Source organism: Oncorhynchus tshawytscha, linkage group LG09 (assembly GCF_018296145.1).
Source record: "Oncorhynchus tshawytscha isolate Ot180627B linkage group LG09, Otsh_v2.0, whole genome shotgun sequence".
Taxonomy (NCBI): domain Eukaryota; kingdom Metazoa; phylum Chordata; class Actinopteri; order Salmoniformes; family Salmonidae; genus Oncorhynchus; species Oncorhynchus tshawytscha.
Window position 1 is genome coordinate 41,027,577 of NC_056437.1, and position 21,383 is coordinate 41,048,959.

The 21,383-nt window shown below is 41.6% G+C and overlaps 1 long non-coding RNA gene across 1 annotated transcript; it reads right to left on the reverse strand.

The window, feature by feature from the left end:
• Nucleotides 1-2,205: 2,205 nt before the first annotated feature.
• On the reverse strand, nt 2,206-2,980 carry LOC121847166. The gene is made up of 2 exons (XR_006084095.1): nt 2,890-2,980; nt 2,206-2,741 (listed from the first exon to the last, which is right to left on the reverse strand). It is a non-coding gene; the product is annotated as an uncharacterized LOC121847166 (long non-coding RNA).
• Between the last annotated feature and the right edge of the window lie 18,403 nt (nt 2,981-21,383).

Below are 21,383 nucleotides of genomic sequence, written 5' to 3' on the forward strand. Positions count from 1 at the left end.
AATTGGTGAAAAATATATATTTTTTTAAACAGTTACAGATCCAGTTGCAGCGTGTTCATAAGAATCTTTTTAAAGTGTGCTACGGAGCTCTGCGAGATTTCTGTGATTTTCTGTGATTTTCTGAAATAACACACAATCACTAAACCCTCCGTAAATAAGTCAGTATAACATAAAGACTTAAAACTCAAAATTCTATAATTGCCTACCGCAAGGAGGATATGTGTTCACTTTCAGCTTCCTGTGTAAACCGGAAGGGCCTTAAAATGGTGTCATAGGTGCTGTTTCGAAGGGTTAAAAACGTCAGATCTTTTCAAAACTTCATGTGTGTGATTAGGCAACCCTCATGAACTGTAAGTCAGTCATTTCTCCCAACAGATGTCAAAGGGGCGGCAGGGTAGCCTAGTGGTTAGAGAGGTGGACCGGAAGGTTGCAAGTTCTAACCCCCAAATCTGTCGTTCTGCCCCTGAACAGGCAGTTAACCCACTCTTCCTAGGCCGTAATTGACAATAAGATTTTGTTCTTAACTGACTTGCCTAGTTAAATAAAGGTAAAATAAAAGAAAAAGAAAAAAGAAAAGCTACTCTCACACACACATACACAGCAAGGATGGCATGACAAAAGTGCAGTGCTTAACCCTTTCATGCGTGAGTTCCAAATATCTCTAACGGTCGCCCCAGCGTGAGTTTTTTTATGCACGTGATGTTAGAATGTTCTCTCCATTCCAGAATGTGATTGATACGTAACAGTACATTTTATCCGCGCTGCCCTCAAACTAAAGCACGCACCCTGTTTATATTTATAGGTTGTTTTAACTTCAATTTCAAATGATTTTCAAACAAGTTTTTATTTTCTAAAAACAGTTTGAATTTAGGTGTGTTCCGCCTCCTCATTCATTCACATAAAAATAGTCATTTTTACTTTTGCGGATAATTACATTTTTGGGACATTTCTGACACGGACAAAATTCCCCAAGCACTTCCCAATTGTTTGTGCAGTTCACGTCTGCAGACATTTGCTTATCTCCCGTCAGAACAGGATCTGCACACGTGTTCACATTTTCTATTCCACATTTCTATTGTAGCATACTGTATGTATGGAGCATAATATATTTGTGTATATTCTTTATCACCGCGGACACGTGAGGTAACGTTACTCATTTTATAACCTTTATGGTGTTATAGTCAATCGTGCTTATGTAGCCACATTCTTCTATTAGCTCTGTAAAACAATGCTAAATGCGTCAGAGAAGTATTATCGTGTTGCATTTTGAAGCTACCACGGCCTTATGACTCTCAAGTGGTGCAGCGGTCAAAGGCACAGCACATCAGTACTAGAGGTGTCACTACAGACTCCCTGGTTCAAATCCAGGCTGCGTTTCCATCAAAGTAAGTGCCTTATTACGTTATAATAGTTATAATAATAGTTTCCGTATGCCGTTTCTGCTGTAGCTGTAGATCATAATATATTCCTTATAACTGCGGACACGTGAGGTAACGTTACACATTTTATAACCTTTATGGTGTTATTGTCAATCATGCTTACCTAGCTACATTATTCTATTAGCTCTGTAAAACAATGCTAGTTGCGTCAGAAAACTATTAGCTTGTGTTGTATTTTGAAGCTACCCTGGCCTTATGACTCCCAAGTGGCGCAGCGGTATACTGGTTCAAATCCAGGCTGTATCACAACTGGCTGTGATTGGGAGTCCCATAGTGCAGCGCACAATTGGCCCAGCGTTGTCTGAGTTTGGCCGGTGTAGGCCATCATTGTAAATAATAATTGGTTCTTAAATTACTTGCCTAGTTAAATAAATAAAAAATATGACCATGGTTTGTTTATTTGTTCTATTCAGCATAGCTCTATTCTGCCCTGCCTTGCCCCCTTGTGGAGCTCAAAAGTTAGTTTCTTACTGTTATAACTCAAATCTGTGATTTTGTCAATGCAATAAACAATTTATTTATAGCAGTGTTTATTATGTTACTTCTTTGTAGTATTGTTTTATTGCTATATCCTTATATTGTATTCTAATGAATAATTCCTCTTTATTCTGTACTTTCAGAAACTAGAAACATTATTTGCCAATATCATAACTGGAGCTGGACATCTTTGGAGCTGAATAATGAGGACAGCTTTTGTATGCTAACGTACACTCCTTAACAGTTGTACTGGATGAAAACACAGCAAGAAAACACATATGCCAATATGTAATATTCATCTATTTTATTGCAGGACTGGTAGTTGGTTCAACAACTTGTTTTACTAGAGGACAAAAAACTGAATATGCAAAACCCATATTCATTATCCATTCAGTGACTGAACAACAACTGCATTTCCACCCCCATCTCTAAGGCATAGTATCATGGCTGGTCACCTATCAAGTCACATGTCAGGTCAGTCAGTCACCTATTGCTGCAGATGTGCTCAATAATGCTTGAGCATGTGATACTCCTCAAAGCATGGTGAAATACATAGAGGTGTATCACAAGCTAGACACATGTATTTTGTCATCTTCCTCTGCTTACTTCTCCTGGCGCCAGACAGGCAGACTTTGCAATGCCTCCGTGTGCGACTACCTTGAGAAGCAGTTTGAGGGACTTTGCAGGGAAAATGTCGTGCAGTGAGGCGTAGGGGATTGTCTGCAGCAGGACGGCCCCCAGTGGATGGGCGCCGAGGGGTGTGGTGCTCCTCCAGCAGCTCTCTCATGAGGTTCTCTCTGTATTTTTGGTAGGTAATTACTTTACCTATGAGGGAGTGGGTAAGATGAGGAAAGTTAGAGGATAATGAGGCAGTGGGTAGGTGGGTGAGATATTGTCACTATAATTGCATAATGGATTTGTATGTGAACTGTACATCCAATTACAAAAATACCTTGTTCAGTAATCATCTCACCTGTTAGTTGGCGGTGAACTATGCTGCCGTTGAGGACAGCAGTGTCGATCAGATGGAAAAATATCTTCTTATACCACTTGTTCGTTTTCCGTGTGCATTCATTCCAAAGCTGTTTATCATGTCTGCCTTATCCACGGCCCCCATTTTGAGGTTATAATCAAGCACACAATCTGGTTTGATCTTTCTCTCTCCGGTCAGGTGGTCCACCTTCCCTGTGGCCGACATGGTTGCTGTATGGACAGTGGAGAGGACATGGACGTCTCGCTTGTCATGCCACTTTACTGCCAGCTGTTGACCGTTCTCCTGGAATTCCACCTCCCCTCTCTGCATCTTCCCGCATCCGAATGCCGGCATCCCCTTCCGGTTCGACCTGACTGTGCCACAGGCCCCTGTGCTGTTGGAGAGCAGATGCTGGAAGAGTGTGGGACTGCTGTACCAATTGTCCACGTACAAAGTGTGTCCCTTGCCGAGATGAGGAGCCAGCATGGTCATCACCACGGACCCTGACACCCCAAGCCCCTCATAATGTTTGATGTCAGTGGTGGACCCTGTGTAAACTATAATATCCTGGACAAATCCTGTCTTCACGTCGCACATGACAAAGAACTTGACTCCAAACCTGTGCCTTTTGGAGGGAATATATTGACGGAACGCCAGCCTACCTTTCCATAACATCAGGGACTCATCAATGCATAGGTCCTTGTATGGTACAAAGACCCGACCAAATGCTGATGTCAGGCTGATAAGAACATTTCTTATTTTGTGTAACGGGTCACTTAGGATGGCAGTAGCATTGTTGACAAAATGCAGGCATCGCAGCAGAACTAGGAAGCGATCTTGGGAAAAGAGGGAGGCAAAGAAGGGAGTTGCAAACATAGGATCTGTGCTCCAGTATTCTCTTAGGGAGTTCTTCTTTACTATTCCCATGAGAAGGACTGTCACCAGGAAGGTATACATTTCACTAATTGTGGTTGTCACCCATTTAGCGAGTTTTCCCCTCACTCCTGGCTCTCTCTTCTCCTGTAGCTCTAAGGCATAGCGATTGGTCTCCTCAACTATCTCTCCCACCAGCTCCTCTGTCAGAAACAACTTGAAGCACTCTGCCTCAGTTGGAAATGGCAAGGGGCGTTGCACTCCAGACTGGGACTCGTCAAAGCAGACAGCAGGGCCAGGTGGGGTGAAATGACTGGTGGCCTTCCAGCTACCACAGAACTCCTGTACTTCATCCACTGTCCGTCTGCCTCCATCACCACCAGCATCTTCAAAGGGACCTGGTACTTCCTCAGTTGACAAGGGAAATTCAGATTCAGGGTTCTCAATGGCTACAAGGTTGAGGGGCAGCTCCTCACTGTCACTGTCAGAATCTGATTCCTGACTTTCATACTCAGACTCATTGTCAGAATTTTAAAAAATCTCCAGAATTTCCACATTTGTGAGTTGTCTCCTTTTGAAAGACATTGTTAATGCTACAGCTTAGCTCACTAGCTACATACATAAACAACAACACTGAATGGCGCAGAGTGGGAGGTTACGTGGTTGACTGCCGACACGCGCCACTTGTATCAATAAATCACTATCAGAAAATGTTTTGTGTGGTAATTATTTGTGTATTTACGATTTTATTCACATGTTTTCAATTCTAGGTGACAACTCATGCATTCCGATTCAAGCACAGATTGTAATGTGCACATATTATGTGTGTAAAATACTTTTTTGAAGGTTGTACTGATTATGATGAGCTAAGCTAATTCCAGCTGTGTAGCCATGTTTGTTGACATACAATGCATTCTGGGATTCACGTCTGTTTGACCAAAGATGTTATAACAAAATGAGGCGAGTAAGAGTTCACAAATTTTTTGAGGACTTCCGGGAAATTAATGGTGGGATGTGAACGACGGTAGATGACACACCCCTTCAACATGCAATACTACAAACAGACCAAACTCATCTCCTCTTCTCTTATTATCTTCGGTTTCTGTGAGGAAAAAATGCATGGCTGCGCGCTGAAACTAATCGTCGGATTACTTTCGATTTCTATAAAGTGTTTTACCTAGTTATTTCGATCAATGGTGAGCTCACCCGTGATGTGATTAATTATATATAGTAATTGCTATCAGCTAATTCATATTGTAGTTTGTAGTCAGCTGAGAGTTAGAAAATATGACTGCTTGTGTTGGGTCAATCTTTCCTCAGCGCTAGGACAAATGTAGCCTACATTTTTCCGGTTAGGATGATTGTGTTATGCTATATTTACTTCTGTGAATATCTGAACAATGCATCCAAAAATAAACTGCTGACATTCTGGACATAACTTTGTAAGGACTGTGTTTCTGAAAAAAGTGTGTTTCTGAAAAAAGTGGCCAGCTCAAACGCTGATTGTTGCGTCATTCGAAACTGCCGTTCTAAACGAGCATTCTAAATGAGTATTCTAAACACACGGGGTGTGATCGTACGCTTCAGGGACCACTGTAGAACGATCACACCCGTGTGATGGTACGTGTGAAAGGGTTAAAGACACTCAGAGCCTGGAAAGACATTACCATAATCTCGAGGCTGTGCCGAGTTCAACGAGATGCCCCGCTTGACCGTAGCTTGCTCGGTTTAAGCGCAGTGGCCATGAGAAAAAGTAGGCCCATAATGAAGCCTGGCCCTAATTTTTCATTTGCTTTTGGGTGACAGTGGGTGAACCTTTCGGGTGAGAAGCACAATTTGACCTCAGGAACGTTCCTGAGGTCCTCCCGATCTGTGCAAGCCTAACCTTGACCGTGTGGCATTAACCCTTAACAGTTAAAAGTAGGTGTTTACATCAAACAGTTTTCAATGACTTCTCTCCCCATAGGAATACATTGCCTGCACCCCTAAATTCAACCTGAAGCCTATGTCTTATGAATGTCTTATGAACCTGTCTTCGATGACAATCCATCAGGCCACTGTGAGGTTTACCTGTGTTGATTCTAAGCTTCCTGGAGCAACCGGAGGTGGTTAAAATCACCCTAAAAGTGTTTTTCCATACCCAACCAGCAGTTTGTGATAAATAGTGCATTCAACCCTGTGTAAATCGGTCAGTTCTTAATGTAAACACTTAAAACTTTACCCCAATCAGGATATGAGTTTAGTTATAGCTTCCTGTGCCAACCGGAAGTGCCTTAAATGGTGTCATAGTGGCTGTTTCGAAAGGTTATTTAGGTCAGATCTTTTCAAAACTTCATATGTGTGATTAGGCAACCCTCATGAACTGTAAATCAGTCATTTTTCCCAACAGATGTCAAAGAAAAGCTCTCTAACACACACACACACACACACAGCAAGGATGGAGTGAAAAAGTGCGGTGGTCAAAGACACACAGAGCCTACAATGGCATTTTCATATTCTCAAGGCCGTGCTGAGTTCAACGAGATGCCCCGCTTGACCGTAGCTCGCTCTGAGTGCAGCGACCTTGAAAAAAAGAACGCCCAAAATTAAGCCTGGCCCTAAATGTCATTTGCTTTTGGGTGACAGCGGTGGAACCATTAGGTTTAGAAGGACAATTCAACCACAGGAATGTTCCTGAGGTCCTCCCGATCTGTGCAAGCCTAACCCTGACCGTGTGGCATTAACCCTTAACAGTTAATCAGGGTTTTTTGATCTCACAGATTACAATGACTTCTCTCCCCATAGGAATACATTGCCTGCTCCTCTAAAGTCAACCTGAAGCCTATGTGGGTTATGAATGCCTTATGAACCTGTCTTCGATGACAGTCCATCAAGCCACTATGAGGTCTACCTGTGTCGATTCTAAGCTTCCTGAAGCAACAGGAAGTGGTTAAAATCACCCTAAAAGTGTTTTTCCATACCCAACCTGCAGTTTGATAGAAATAGTGCATTCAACCCTGTGTAAATCAGTCAGTTCTTAACGTAAAGACTTAAAACTCAGGATTCTGTAAAAGTCTCCCACAATGAGGATATGTCTTTACTTTTAGCTTCCTGTGCCAACCGGAAGTGCCATAATTGGTGTCACAGGGTTTGTTTCGAAGGGTTAAAAAAGTCAGATCTTTCCAAAACTTCATTTCTGCGATTAGGCAACCCTCAAGAACTGTAAATTAGTCATGTCTCCCATAAAATTTCAAATAAAACTAAATCACACACACACACAGCATGGAAGGAGGGACATTTTGGGGTGCGTAGAGACAGACAGTGCCTGCAATAAATCAAATCAAATCAAATGTATTTATATAGCCCTTCATACATCAGCTGATATCTCAAAGTGCTGTACAGAAACCCAGCCTAAAACCCCAAACAGCAAGCAATGCAGGTGTAGAAGCACGGTGGCTAGGAAAAACTCCTTAGAAAGGCCAAAACCTAGGAAGAAACCTAGAGAGGAACCAGGCTATGTGGGGTGGCCAGTCCTCTTCTGGCTGTGCCGGGTGGAGATTATAACAGAACATGACCAAGATGTTCAAATGTTCATAAATGACCAGCATGGTCGTATAATAATAAGGCAGAACAGTTGAAACTGGAGCAGCAGCACGGTCAGGTGGACTGGGGACAGCAAAGAGTCATCATGTCAGGTAGTCCTGGGGCATGGTCCTAGGGCTCAGGTCCTCCGAGAGAGAGAAAGAAAGAGAGAATTAGAGAGAGCATATGTGGGGTGGCCAGTCCTCTTCTGGCTGTGCCGGGTGGAGATTATAACAGAACACGGCCAAGATGTTCAAATGTTCATAAATGACCAGCATGGTCGAATAATAATAAGGCAGAACAGTTGAAACTGGAGCAGCAATAGTTAACTTTGTTCTAACTGTTAAAGAACCGTCAGACTTAGAGTTCTGAAACTTTAGAAACCTGTTCTAGAGCTCAGGTCGATAGTGCGTGGTGAGTTATGTAGCTCTAGAGGGTTCTCGGACCGAGAAACAGCCTCGTACATTTGCAATAACTTCAATTCATTTTGACCATTACGAAAATGACGACATTTAGAAAAATCTCAGAGACGCAAGACTAGGTGCATTGAAACCGGCTCGGCCCAGAAGGCGGTGTGATTTTTGGGCCAGCTCTGAAGTATGTGATAGTTGGCTTCTAAACGAGTTGGAAAAAGTGGGTGTGGTGTCAGTTTGTATCAGTTTGGTGTCAGAATGATATCTAATTGACTGGTGGACGGTGACTTGCTGGTGACTTTTGTCCATTTGCAATATGTTTAAACAGTGAGGTACCATCACCAAAGTGACATTCTGAAATCAACCCCAACGAGCGATGGAGAGGAACCACTATCACTGCCCAGCCATCCAGAGTTCATCGGGCCAGTCAATTTTGCATTCCTGCAGGATTTTTGAGCATGACAAATTCGTGATGGTAAATGCCCATTGAAACATATTGCAAATGCACATGCATTTAGTAGCTGTGTGGTTTAGTAGCTGTTCTGTATCTAATTCAAGCCAGACCATCTGGTTAATCTCTTCAAATCATCATTTGTCTACACTGCTCTCATCCCCACTCTGGGATCATCTACATGGCTCAGAAAACCCCTCTTCCAGAACGAGTACAAGTAAACAGACAACTAAGAGAAATGACATTGTGACATCTTGTGGACAATCAGAGACTTACACCGAGGAACAGGCCCCTTCTCACTAAGCGGAACTCTGCCCACTAAGGCCTGGGCCCAACAGAGATACCCAACAGAGATACACGAGGAAGACCTTCAACACGTAAATACATCATTACATTACTTCTTACACAAAGAAATGGAATTTCGGGGAAAGGTATTAGGGCTACACTAAGCGTAGCTTACAAATGTATCCAAGTGTTGCTTCTCTTTCTCTCTAGCTCTCTCTTTAAATCTCCATCTTGTGTAACAAGTGTCATATTGTGCTGTTCCGCTAGGGACCTGTTGTCATCGTATTAAGTTTCTAATCAATAACCCATACCATGTGTGCATCTTATGTTATCATTTAGCTTGTTAGTAAATAAATAATCAAATCAATTTGTGTGGTACGGAATGATCAGTGAGACCCAGGTTTCTGCAGATATATGGAGTCTATGATGTTCAGAATGAGACTGATACGAGGAAATCATTAATTAGTGACTGGTATGATACCTATATATTCTTGAGTTAATTAATTTGGGAGACGGTAACTCATAAAACAAACTTTTCCCGTGGTGCCCCAAATTCCTAATGAGTTACATGTTACATTATTAATTTAAATGAGTAATAATTACACGTAGTAGGTAATTATTTGATAAATAGCAGTCATCACATTAACTTTTTCAAATGTAACAAGAAACGGGTGTGATCATTCTATAGTACTGCCTCTCAGGGACCTTGTTGCATTACTCTCGTTGCACTCTTCACTGTACTACTGGTCTCAGATATTGCTTTACAAAGTCTGATTAAGGACATTATTCAGTTGTACATGTACAGTTGAAGTCGGAGGTTTACATACATTTAGGTTGGAGTCATTAAAACTTGTTTTTCAACCTCCACAAATGTCTTGTTAACAAACTATAGTTGTGGCAAGTGGGTTAGGACATCTACTTCTACTTTTTCCAACAATTGTTTACAGACAGATTATTTCACTTATAATTAATTGTATCACAATTCCAGTGGGTTCGGGTTAGGGTTAGTTTATTCTGTCAAGTTGGTTGTTGATCACTGCTAGACAGCCATTTTCAAGTCTTGCCATAGATTTTCATTCCAATTTAAGTCAAAACTGACCACTCAGGAACATTCAATGTCGTCTTGGCAAGCAATTCCTAACTACTAATTGGTTAAAACCGCATTCCAGCCAGTGTCTATTCCACAAGTTTCCACCAGATAAATCTATGACGTTAAAATGCCTATTTACTCTGTTCCATCTGATTGCACAATCCACTGTCTCATCAGCCCAGCCAGGCAACTTATAAACTTGATCTCCACTATCTCCACTTTTAGACTAATATTTAGTTTTCATTTGCGGAGATTTGTGCTTGAAGAGTAAAAAAATGATAATGGGCAAATATTGTACAATCCAGGTGTGCAAAGCTCTTAGACACAAACCCAGAAAGACAGTTGTAATCACTGCCAAAGGTGATTCTAACATGTATTAAACTCATGTGAATACTTTCATAAATTAGATATTTCTCTATTTAATTTCCATTAAAATTGAAAACATTTATAAAAACATGTTTTCACTTTGTCATTATGTGGTATTGGGTGAGAAAATAATATATTTAATCCATCTTGAATTCAATCTGTAACAAAATTATTTGGAATAAGTCAATGAACACTCTGAAGGCATTGTATATGTGTACCTGACATACTGTATATTGGAAGACATGTGTGCTAAAAGTTTGGGAAAAATAGCATACACATTTTTAAAAAAGAATAACCCCCCATTTTCAACACTTCTAGAAAATGACCTTAGACCACTGCACCACTCAGGAGCCCCAGATAAAGGAGGAAGATAAACGTTATTACGGTATTCTATGTATAGAAATTGTTGTATTGTAAGCATAATTAATATTATCAAATCAAAACTCTGGGTTCATGACTGAATGGGTAATAGGAGGCATGGGAAGCGTAGAGGCACCTTCTTTTAAAATATAGCTTATGTCCCAAATGGCAGCCTGTTCCCTTTATAGTGCACTACTTACAGGGAATAGGGTGCCATTAAAAAACCTGCCATAATATCTGCAATCGCAAAGACACAGATGGTAGCAGATAGAGAGCATTTAAAGAAACAGGTTGCATACTTCCTCCCCTAAATACTATTAGCAGGTAAATTCTAATGATTAAAACATTCGGTATTTAGCCTATGGTGTTGTTTTAGAACAAGTGTTTTTGTTAATGTAATAATCCACATTTCAGAGCAGTCAGAACTCATGATATGCTGTTGCTATGGTAACTCTTGCCAAAAGACATCATTTTATACATTCACAGGCATGATGATCCATATTGCGGACGTGCTTCTCTCAACCTTTATGAAATGATGACCGATGTGCCATTTCTAAATGAATTGCTCTGTTTTTACTTGATAGGCTACTAGACAATAAACAGGCTCTGTGTTCAATGAAAATCTGATTTGTGATTTGATTTGTTTAACCTTTATTTAACTAGGCATGTCAGTTAAGAACAAATTCTTATTTATGGTGACGGCCTGCCAATAGGCAAAAGGCCTCCTGCGGGGACAGGGGCTGGGATTAAATATAAAAAATCAAATAAAAATATAGGACAAAACACACATCACGAAAAGTGAAACCACAACAGTGGCATAAAGAGAGACCTAATATGACAACATAGCATGACAGCAACACATGAAAACACAGCATGATAGCAACACAACATGACAACAATATGGTAGCAATACAACATGGCAGCAGCACAAAATTGTAGCAGCACAAAACATGGTACAAACATTATTTGGCACAGACAACAGCACAAAGGGCAAGAAGGTAGAGACAACAATACATCATGCAAAGCAGCCACAACTGACAGTATGAGTGTCCATGATTGAGTCTTTGAATTTAGAGATTGAGATAAAACTGTCCAGTTTGAATGTTTGTTGCAACCCAGGGATGTGTGTGCTTTGGGGACATTTAACAGAATGTGACTTGCAGAACGGGTGTTGTATGTGGAGTATGAGGGCTGTAGTAGGTATCTCAGATTGGGGGAGTGAGGCCTAAGAAGGTTTTATAAATAAGCATCAACCAATGGGTCTTGCGACGGGTATACAGAGATGACCAGTTTACAGAGGAGTAGAGCGCAGGTATGTGTCCTATAAGGGGCATCGGTGGCAAATCTGCTGGCCGAATGGTAAAGAACCTCTAGCCACTCAAAAGAACCCTTACCTGCCAATCTATAAATTACGTCTCTGTAATCTAGCATGGGTAGGATGGTCATGTGAATCAGGGTTAGTTTGGAAGCTGGGGTGAAAGAGGAGCGCATACTATAGAGGAAACCAAGTCTAGATTTAGAATTGGCCTGCAGATTTGGTATGTGCTGAGAGACGGACAGTGTACCGTCTATCCATACTCCCAAGTACTTGTATGAGGTGCCTACCTCAAGCTCAGTGGGGAGAGGGACATTCATCTTACCAAACCACATTACTTTTGTTTTGGGGGTGTTCTGAACAAGGTTAACGGCAGAGAAATCTTGTTGGACACCAAGAAAGCTTGTGAGAAGCTTGTGGAAGGCTACCAAAATGTTTGACACAAGTGAAACTATTTAAAGGTAATGCTAATTACTAATACTAATTTAGTGTATGTAAACTTCTGACCCACTGGGAATGCGATGGAAGAAATAAAAGCTGTAAAGCTTAAATAAATCATTCTCTCTACTATTATTCTGACATTTCACATTCTTAAAACGAAGTGGTGATCCTAACTGACCTAAGACCTTGACTTTATCCTTAAGCCATTTTGCCCAAACTTTGGAAGTATGCTTGGGTCATTGTCCATTTGGAAGACCCATTTACGACCAAGCTTTACCGTTCTGACTGATGTCTTGAGAATTTGCTTCAATATATCCACATCATTTCCCCCCCTCATGATGCCATCTATTTCGTGAAGTGCACCAGTCCCTCCTGCAGCAAAGCACCCACACAACATGACGCGGCCACCCCCATGCTTCACGGTTGGGATGGTGTTCTTCGGCTTGCAAGCATCCTCCTTTTTCCTCCAAACATAACGATGGTCATTATGGCCATTTTTGTTTCATCAGACCAGAGGACATTTCTCCAAAATGTACGATCTTTGTCCCCATGTGCAGTTGCAAACCGCAGTCTGGATATTTTATGGCGGTTATGGAGCAGTGGCTTCTTCCTTGCTGAGGGGCCTTTCAGGTTATGACGTTATAGGACTTGTTTTACTGTGGATAAAGATACCTTTGTACCCGTTTCCTCCAGCATCTTTACAAGATCCTTTGCTGTTGTTCTGGGATTGATTTGTACTTCTCGCACCAAAGTGCATTCAACTCTAGTAGACAGAACGTGTCTCCTTCCTGAGCGGTATGATGGGTGCGTGGTCTCATGTTGTTTATACTTGCTTATTATTGTTTGTACAGATGAACGTGGTACCTTCAGGCATTTGGAAATTGCTCCCAAGGATGAACCAGACTTGTGGAGGTCTACAATTTTTTTCTGAGGTCTTGGCTTATTTCTTTTGATTTTCCCATGATGTCAAGCAAAGAGGAACTGAGTTTGAAGGTAGGCCTTGAAATACATCCACAGGTACACCTCCAATTGACTCAAATGATGTCAATTAGCCTATCAGAAGCTTCTAAAGCCATGACATCATTTTCTGGAATTTTTCAAGCTGTTTAAAAGGCACAGTCAACTTATTGTGTTAACTTCTATCTGTAAACAATTGTTGGAAAAATGACTTGTGTCATCAACAAAGTAGATGTCCTAACAAACTTGCAAAAACTACAGTTTGTTTACAAGACATTTGTGGAGTGGTTGAAAAACGAGTTTCAATGACTCCAACCTAAGTGTATGTAAACTTCTGACTTCAACTGTACATACATATATATGCATATCTTTTAAAAAAAACGTGTTTTCCTTCATTACTTTCTAACCCTGCCACACCTCCCCTAATTGGATAAACTAGTGAACAACAACACTTAGGCCTCCACTTCCAGCTTTTACATACTATATACATTTTATGGACTGTCTATTTTACAATAGTTCTATTTTGTTTGTTTTTACTCCTGTCACATATCAGTTTGTCATTGAGTTAATAAAGACGCATACAAAAATGGTCTCTTTTTTATTTCTTGAGCAAGGCAGCTCCAAAATGTAGGTGTTTCAGCCTAGCTCAGTACTTTCTGTGGTGGTGGGGCTAGCCAGCAGAAAATTCAGAGCGTTGCCACTGATTGGCTCAGTTTTCTGTCATGATTGGCTCAGTTTTCTGTCACTAACAGGATAGTACATCATCCACAATTCTTAGAGCTTAGAACTTGAACATTTTAGTCCCTTGGGTCATCGGGTTATATTAGAAGTGCCAATCCAAGAATAATACCCCATAATGACAAAGCAAAAACAGGTATTAGACATTTTTGCAAATTTAGAAAAAAAATGAAATATCACATTCACATAAGACCCTTTACTCAGTACTTTGTTGAATTACCTTTGGCAGCGACTATAGCATCGAGTCTTCTTGTGTATGACCCTACAAGCTTGGCACACCTGTATTTGGTGTGTTAATCCATTCTTCTCTGTAGATCCTCTCAAGCTCTGTCAGGTTGAATGGGGAGCGTTGCAGCACAGCTATTTTCAGGTCTCTCTAGAGATGTTCGATCGCTACGAGTCCGGGCTCAGACTGGGCCCACTCAAGGACATTGAGAGCCTTATCACGAAGCCACCCCTGCGTTGTCTTCGCTGTGTAATTAGGGTCGTTGTCCTGTTGGAAGGTGAACCTTTGCCCCAGTCTAGGGTCTTGAGTGGAGCAGGTTTTCATCAAGGATCTCTCTGTACTTTGCTCTGTTCATCTTTCCCTCGATCCTGACCAATCTCCCAGTCCCTGCCTCTGAATAACATCCCCACAACATGATGCTGGCACCACCATTCTCCACCATAGGGGTGGTGCCAGGTTTCCTCCAGACATGAAACTTGGCATTCAGGCCAAAGAGTTCAATCTTGGTTTCATCAGACCAGAGAATATTGTTTCTTATGTTTTGAGAGTTTTTAGGTGCCTTTTGGCAAACTCCAAGTGGGCTGCCATGTGGCTTTTACTGAGGAGTGGCTTCTATCTGGCCACTCTACCACAAATGCCTGATTGGTGGAGTGCTGCAGAGATGGTTGTCCTTCTGGAAGTTTCTCACATCTCCACAGAGGAACTCTATAGAGCTCTGTCAGAGTGACCATCGGGTTCCAGTTGCTCAGTTTGGCTGGGCACACAGCTCCAGAAAGAGTCTTGGTGCCTTCCATTTAATAATTATGGTGGTCACTGTGTTCTTGGGGGATCTTCAGTGCTGCAGAAATGTTTTATGTACCCTTGCCCAGATCTGTGCCTCGGCACAATCCTGTCTCGGAGCTCTACGGACAATTACTTTGACCTCATGGCTTTGTTTTTGCTCTGACATGCACTGTCAACTGTGGGACCTTATGTAGACAAGTGTGTGCCTTTCCAAATCATGTCCAATCAATTGAATGTAACACAGGTGGACTCCAATCAAGTTGTAGAACAACTCAAGGATAGTCAATGGAAACAGGATGCACCTGAGCTCAATTTCGAGTCTCATAGCAAATGGTCTGAATACTTAGGTAAATAAGTATTTATTTATTATAATTTTGCAAATAAAATCACCTGTTTTCGCTTTGTCATTATAGGGTATTATGTGTTTAGATTGCTAAGGCAAATGTTTTATTTGTTACATTTTAGAATAAGGCTATAACGTCACAAAATGTCAAGGGGTTTAAATACTTTCCGAAGGCACTGTATGTCCTCTCTGGACTTCCATAGTTTCCACGTTATGGCAATCAAGCTGTTTTTACCATCCCTGTAACTCTCGCTTCTGTAAATAGCTAATTTTCTAAACTAATAAAGAAGCATTAGGCTCTGGGTCTGATATAAGCTTTTGAACACCTGAATAAGCTCCACTCATTGCACTGGCATTTGCTTGCCAATATCCCCTTATACTTTCAATCAGTTAAATGTTTTTATTTTTCAGAACCTGGGCACTTTTTCAGTCACATTCCCAAGAAACAAATACTTAGCTTTCTAGTACATAATGGAAATGAATTACTTTTTAGAGGGTTACATAAAATCAAAATAGACATTGATGACAGGCGCATGGGCCCCCAGAGCTTGTGGGCTGTGGGGGTGTCTAGTAAGCCAGTGATTTGTGAAAGGGGCATTTTCTGGGTTTTCTGATAGGCTGAGCTGAGGTCACAAAATGTTGAACAGTTAAACGCGGCAGAGTGGCTCGCTCATCACAGCAGCAGAAAAAAATAGGACGTTTCGAGTGAGGTCACAATAGAGAACAGAGATTCCCAAACTCAGTCACCCCCCCCACCCTTGTCCCTGTCGAAGAGAGGACGTTCTCAGCTTTCTGTAAGTATAATTTTATATTACAACTAAGATATTTGATATGGCTTGAAGATATGGAGTGGGGCACACACAGGCCATTGCGAGGGCATGTGCCTATCGATCTCATGGGTAGTAGCCTACAACTGCTACATTTGTTTAGGACATTACATTTACTGTTGGATGAATACATGGCTTCTAGCAGTGGGTATTATATTTAGAGTTAGAGTTAGAAATAGTTTGTGTTTTGAGTTTCCACTTCCTCAGGTGTTGAACCCTACATTAATTAGCCTATGATATTAGTTAGTGCACATAAAGATGTACATAATTCCTCTCTATTGAAAAAAAAACATTCTGTAGTCCTATTTTGACTGTAAAATATAGTCTAATTGCCAACACAAATGTCACGAAGGTGGCTCCTCTCCCTGTTCGGGTGGCGCTCGGCGGTCGTCGTCAGCGTCCTATTAGCTGCCACAGATCCCTTTTCCCTTTTCTGTTTGTTTTCTCTGTTTAGTTTCACATGTTCCTTGTTGAGGTTGATTAGTTGGGCTATTTAAGCCGGTTGGCCCGCCTGCTCTTTGTGCGGGCTTAACTATTTTTCCCACCTCTTTACTGTGTGGCAGTACGTAATGTGTTGGGAATTTGTTATTGTGTGCCAGGTATTCTTTTTCCCTGTGCGCAATAAACGCTATCCTGAACTTTCTGCCTCCTGTGCCTGACTCCGCACCCACTACGCCCAGACCGTTACAACAAAATGCATTACAATCACTGGCTTAGTTGCTAAACTCAGCAAAAAAGAAACATCTCTTTTTCTGGATCCTGTCTTTCAAAGATAATTTGTAAAAATCCAAATAACTTCACAGATCTTGATTGAAAAGGGTTTAAACACTATTTCCCATGCTTGTTCAATTAATCATAAACAATTCATGAACATGCACCTGTGGAACGGTCGTTAAGACACTAACAGCTTACAGATGGTAGGCAATTAATAAGGTCACAGTTATAAAAACTTAGGACACTAAAGAGACTTTTCTACTGACTCTGAAAAACATCAAAAGAAAGATGCCCAGGGTCCCTGCTCATCTGCGTGAACTTCCCTTAGGCATGCTGCAAGGAGGCATGAGGACTGCAGATGTGGCCAGGGAAATAAATTGCACTGTGAGACGCCTAAGACAGCGCTACAGGGAGACAGGACGGAGAGCTGATTGTCCTCGCAGTGACAGACCAAGTGTAACAACACCTGCACAGTTTTGGTACATCTGAACATCACACCTGCTGGACAGGTAACAACAACTGCCCGAAATACACCAGGAACGCACAATCCCTCCAACAGTGCTCAGACTGTCCGCAATAAGCTAAGAGAGGCTGAACTGAGGGCTTGTAGGCCTCTTGTAACGCAGGTCCTCACCAGACATCACCTGCAACAACGTCGCCTATGGGCACAAACCCACTGTCGCTGGACCAGACAGGACTGGCAAAAAGTGCTCTTCACTGACGAGTCGCGGTTTTGTCTCACCAGGGGTGATGGTCGGATTCGCATTTATAGTCGAAGGAATGAGCGTTACAGCGAGGCCAGTACTCTGGAGCGGGATTGATTTGGAGGTGGAGGGTCCGTCACTGTCTGGGGCGGTGTGTCACAGCATCATTGGACTGAGCTTGTTGTCATTGCAGGCAATCTCAACGCTGTGCGTTACAGGGAGGATATCTTCCTCCCTTATGTGGTACCCTTCCTGCAAGCTCATCCTGACATGACCCTCCAGCATGACAATGCCACCAGCCATACTGCTCGTTCTGTGCTTGATATCCTGCAAGACAGGAATGTCAGTGTTCTGCCATGGCCAGCAAAGAGCCCGGATCACAATTTCATTGAGCTCATATGGGACCTGTTGGATTGGAGGGTGGGGGCTAGGGCCATTCCCCCCAGAAATGTCCGGGAACTTGCAGGTGCCTTGGTGGAAGAGTGGGGTAAAATCTCACAGCAAGAACTGGCAAATCTGGTGCAGTCCATGAAGAGGAGATGCACTGCAGTACTTAATGCAGCTGGTGGCCACACCAGATACTGACTGTTACTTCTGATTTTAATCCCCCTTTTGGGACAAATTATTCCATTTCTGTTAGTCACATGTCTGTGGATTTTGTTCAGTTTATGTCTCAGTTATTGAATATTGTTATGTTCATACAAATATTTACACATGTTAAATTTGCTGAAAATTATCGCAGTTGACGGTGAGAGGACATTTATTTTTTTCTGGGTTTATATCAAAATAGCTTGAATCATGTATTCCTGATTGGATGTGTTAGATGAAACAACTATAGTCTATTTATTATACTTCTTAAAGGGATACTTTGGGATTTTGGCAATAAGGCCCTTTATCTACTTTCTCATAGTCAGATGAACTTGTGGATAGCAATTTTATGTCTTTGTGTCCAGTATGAAAGAAGTAAGAGGTAGTTTCATGAACAAACGCTACCTAGTGTTATCGCAATGACTGGAAGTCTATGGGTATCTGCTAGCATACCGGTGTATCCCTTTAACAAAACACAATGAATGACTTTATAAGATGATTAATCATGATTTGGGTCTGGAGTTGTCGGGGGGCGCAATGATGTTGGCTGGAGTGGATGAAATGCCAGGGCCAAATTATTGTCCCAGTCTGCCCGTTTGTGGCACACTTTGTATTTCAGTGGCAGAAGGCTGGCTTGGGTCTCTGAGCTTTTCCATTGTCTGCTGTCATCCACAACACCCTCTTGCAGGTGCTACCTTATTAATCTTCTCTGCACTCTACAGCAGGAGAAGTGGAGAGAAGAGAGAGGGGAGGGGTGGTTCAAATTAACAGGCCGTGCTGGGGGTCATGATGCCTTTGCTGAAGGGCAAGTGGGCAGGCATCGCCTCAGACACCTACATGGGCTTCTGTTGTTAAGTTAAACCACCTCTGCCACCACTTCTTGTAGTACTTGAAACACCTTGTTTCCATAAACCAATTTTCATCATAGGTACACTTCAACTATGACAGACAAAATTAGAAAAAAAATCCAGAAAATCACATTGCCCGGGCAACGAAGGAGTGGCTTCGTAAGAAGCATTTCAAGGTCCTGGAGTAGCCTAACCAGTCTCCAGATCTCAACCCCATAGAAAATCTTTAGAGGGAGTTGAAAGTCCGTGTTGCCCAGCAACAGCCCCAAAACATCACTGCTCTAGAAGAGATCTGCATGGAGGAATGGGCCAAAATACCAGCAACAGTGTGTGAAAACCTTGTGAAACGTTTTCTGTAAGTCTTCACCTCTGCCATTGCCAACCAAATACTTATTTTCCACCATAATTTGTAAATAAATTCATAAAAAATCCTACAGTATGGCCTCCCGGGTGGCGCAGTGGTTAAGGGCGCTGTACTGCAGTGCCAGCTGTGCCATCAGAGTCTCTGGGTTCGTGACTGGGAGGTCTGTTGGGCGATTCACATTTGGCCTAGCGTCGTCCGGGTTAGGGAGGGCTTGGCCGGTAGGGATGTCCTTGTCTCATCGCACACCAGCGACTCCTGTGACGGGCCGGGCGCAGTGCGCGCTAAACAAGGTTGCCAGGTGCACGGTGTTTCCTCCAACACATTGGTGCGGCTAACTTCTGGGTTGGATGCGCACTGTGTTAAGAAGCAGTGCGGCTTGGTTGGGTTATGTATTGGAGGACACATGACTTTCAACCTTTGTCTCTCCCGAGCCCGTACGGGAGTTGTAGCGATGAGACAAGATAGTAGCTTCTAAAAACAATTGGATACCATGAAATTGGGGAGAAAAAGGGGTCAAATCCAAAACAAAAAATAAATTAAATAAAATCCTAGTGTGATTTTCTGGATTTTTTTTCCCTCATTTTGTCTGTCATAGTTGAAGTGTACCTATGATGAAAATTACAGGCCTCTCTCATCTTTTTAAGTGGGAGAACTTGCACAATTGGTGGCTGACTAAATACTTTTTTGCCCCACTGTACATGGAACCAAAAATGGTTATCCTGTGGGAAGAGCTAAAGAAGCATTTTGGATCCCTTTATTCTAAGTGTACAGAAATATACTGTTATTAGAGTACTGACAGTGATACAAAAAATATGCTATAGCTTCTTCATTTCCATCCTCATTCAGTATAAATGTATAATTGGTGTCAATATAAAGATATTGAAGCACATTTAATGACTATGCTAGTAGTTCTAGCATAATAACATTTTGTGTGGGGTTCCCATAGTTTAATCCAGTAAAAGTACTTTATGTAGTGCTTCTTTCAGCCCTCATATTGCATGTCACCTAGTCATTTATAATGTAGTTCAATCACTTTATTTAGGCTACACAATGTCTTATAGACCCAACATGCAAACATTTCATACAAACAAACTCTTCTTAATCATTACGTTTGTACAAATACAAAATGTTCAATCATTAATTCACTGGTGTGTCATCACTATAATTTACATTTCTAAATGAGTTTCGCAGTACCATTCTATACCGTTAAAGTACAGTTCATTGTACATACCATAGGTCATATACTGTAGAATTCATCCACAACTATGCCAACGGTTTTGGAGCTGTTTGGACTGAGGCCAACACATCTCTCCCGGTCGTCCAGAACCATTTTGAGTCAATCCCTAAAGTGGTCGTTACTACTCTATATGGCATTGTTGTCTCTCAATATCCTTTTCAGATTTTTTTCTCCCCACAATTTTAGTTGGCTAGGCTAACTAGCCAGCCAGCTTAACTTTAGCTCGCTAGTGGTGGTGTAACAAATTGACAAGGAAGCGCAGGGAGTGCTGCGCTATACTTAAGTAGGGATTCATGTTAAATGTTATTATAAACTGGGTGGTTTGCTTAATTAGACTTGTTATTCTAGGTTCAGTTCCAAAAATCTGACATTTGCATAGCTGACATCAAGTCTATACTGTTTTTCCCAAATGCCACTATGTCTTATGTTATATTAGGTACTTGAGAGGTAGACCAGCCTATATGCTTTGGGAAACGTACTGCAACAGTTTTTGAAATATAAATGATTCAGCTGTTTCCTTGTGGCCAGTATTTCATTTACAGTTAATCATATAATTTATATTCATTACATTTATGTTGAATTCTCAGAAACATTCAATGCAAAGCATTTTAATTGATTACTAGCATACCGTCATAGTGAATGACAGATACCGACATTCTTAATGTAGAGTTATGGGTCACCCAATCTGAGCATGCTAATTCAGCTCTCTATGAAGGCATAATTTATTTATTTCAATGGGGGCAAAGTAACTATTTGGCAATCTATGTTGAATGATGGTATTCTGGTTGGTTATGCAATAATATCCAAAGCACTGATAAGCGCATGCTGTGGTTTTACACAAAACATAATACACAATGTGCATTAAGAAAATATTATATGTACAGTGCCTTGTAAAAGTACACACCCCCCTTGGACTTTTTCCTATTTTATTGCATTACAACCTGTAATTGACATGTATTTTATTTGGATTTCATGTAATGGACATACACAACATAGTCCAAATTGGTGGA